The 2538-nt window shown below is 36.4% G+C and overlaps 1 long non-coding RNA gene across 1 annotated transcript; it reads left to right on the top strand.

The window, feature by feature from the left end:
- The first annotated feature begins 413 nt into the window (after window positions 1-413).
- LOC122303961 lies at window positions 414-2235 on the top strand. The gene is made up of 2 exons (XR_006240869.1): window positions 414-908; window positions 1938-2235. It is a non-coding gene; the product is annotated as an uncharacterized LOC122303961 (long non-coding RNA).
- Window positions 2236-2538: the final 303 nt, after the last annotated feature.

A 2538-nucleotide genomic window follows, 5' to 3' on the forward strand; every position in this document is an offset into this window, starting at 1 on the left:
AGTCAAAGCAGAGTCTATACAAATTAAAGTTGGATTCACAATTTAGATTTAAACTTCGAGTAAGTCGGTATTCATCCCTACTTTAGGTGGCATTTTACTCGTAGAAAGACGTGAATCTACCGAAAATAATAATAATAATAAATCAAAATTTTCTGGTCAAACGGATTATTTGGCAATGCGCATGTACAGTTTGAATAGTATTATATATAATTATTTTTATGTATTTTTTATAAATTTTATTAATATATCAAATTTTTTTAATATGTAATTAATCATATTAATAAAATATATAATAAAAAATACACTAAAAAGAGTGTCCGTAACATTTTTTTATTGTTGGAAATTTCTGCAAATCCAAACTCATACAATTCAGTAAGCCAAAGATTCTATCAAACTGAAAGGGTGCTGCTTCACTGCCTGTCCACCGTTAGAATACGTTGCTGTGTCGCTGGGTCAAAAAAAAAAAACGCACGTCACCTTCAAGAAACTCGTCCTTCCTTCCCAGCTCCCCCCCTCTCTCTCCCAAACTCTTTAAATACACAGATCCATTTCGGTATTTTTGTAAGCTGGAATGTCTTGCATTTATATTCACGCTTTCTTCGGCCATTTCTACCTGTCTGGTTTCTGCAATTATCTGCAGCGAACACGTACAGCCATGGGAACTCAAGCTCCCAGTCATCAGAACTCATACGACAGCGCTGTCGTTACTCTCTCTCTCTCTCTCTCTCACACACACACACAAACACAATGGAAGTTCTGAAATTCCCAAAATCGCTGGAGTTCTGTATTGAGCTCTTCCTTATTTTATCTTCTTTTAAAAGTTATGTCTCAACGTTTTCATGCCGTATTACATGCTTCCCATAGAACACAAACTCCAACAATTAGATGACCCCTCTTTGATAAAAATGGTAAAATATTATAAGCCATTCAGAAGTATATTGTAGCAAACAATTCCGAGAGTAGATTCTGTTTTTCTTAGTTCTTGCCTTGCAAATATATAGATTTTTTTGGAGTTAATTACCCATTACATGATAGATAATGATGTCCGTTAATTGCACCGCCCGAGGGATTTACCTCTTTATTTCTCCTTTCTTTCAGTTTAGGAAAATGGATATGGGATTGACGTACATGTTCATCAAACGAGCTAGAGAACACGAATAAGATTTTTAGCAGATACCCATGTACTTCTTTATTCTGCAGTTTGTATGTCAAAGCAAACTTGCTTTTTGTTTTGTTTTGATCAAGATACCTGCGATTGGAAAGTATGGGAATAGTTGAACCTAATATTCCAAGGAAAGTTGCAAGGTAATTGTGTGGATGGAAAAGATATTGGAGGCTGTTGGTCACTATTTTTTAGGAGCTGGGCCTTACTTACTAGGTTGGCTGAGGATGTCGGTTCATGCCTAAGCAGCCAATGGAGAATTTCAATGTCATGGGTCAATAATGCGTGTCGAATAAGCTTGAGCAAATCAATTGGTTCAGTTGAGTAGGTCCCGAATAAGAAGAGACCTTTCACGATAATAGGACACTTTGCAAGCAAACTATGAAGCTGTATACCATACGACAACTTGGTTTGTTTCTCCCCATAGATTTGGCGGATCCCCACCATCAACATTGGCTAAAATCAGATATCAAAATCATGTAGAAATTTTATGGTAATTTACAATTATGGAACCCTCTAGGCTTTAGCACTTAGAAAGATCATAATTTTCTGCATAACCAAAGCCACTTAATATACGAACGAGTTCCGATTAAAAAGGCAAGCATTACCTTTTGAATGGTCTTGCCTTGTTTGTTTCTCCAGCCTTTCTGGTTCAACTTTGCTGACCAGCATGAGCATTAGTGTGCAAATAGCTCGACTATTTTTTCGTTTTTTATGAAATGGTCTTTACATTGCCATTCATACTGATGAAGAATAGTGCAATTATTGACTACAGACTGATGAAAAACTAGCGAAGCAGAAAGCTATTGATGGATGGCTTCCGATTACTTCTGCGAGGAATGCAAAATGTTGGTATTCAGCTTCCGATTACTTCTGCGAGGAATGCAAGTGTAGACCACTTGCACTCTAAGTACTAACTTTCCACGAAGCTTCCATGCAAATTCTTCTCTCTATGGTGAATTGCGTGCACTTGCCTCTACATTTTCTTGAAAATGATAGAGATATTTCCTAGACATGTCACACGCAATAGCATTATAAATCAAATCATGATTTTTTTAAAACAGGGACTCAGAGATATCAACATTGGCAATTCTTTTACTCTTGTTGCAGCCAAAATGCCTTATTTTCTCCCATTTATCTCTAATTACATATTCCTAGTGCCATGATGACTATATATAGCTTGCTTGGAGCAGAATTTCAGCAGCTGATGTCATTATATGAAACAGAAACAAAGACTAACGTACAAGCATATATGAAATTCTTCCACGTTAACATCAACAGGGTAGATCCAACCACAAGCTTCCGAAGAGGCCAGCTAACTATATGTATTTCATTCAAATATGTTGACTTTTCTGCATGTAGTTACAAGAACAAGT

This window comes from Carya illinoinensis, chromosome 3 (genome assembly GCF_018687715.1).
Source record: "Carya illinoinensis cultivar Pawnee chromosome 3, C.illinoinensisPawnee_v1, whole genome shotgun sequence".
Lineage (NCBI taxonomy): Eukaryota > Viridiplantae > Streptophyta > Magnoliopsida > Fagales > Juglandaceae > Carya > Carya illinoinensis.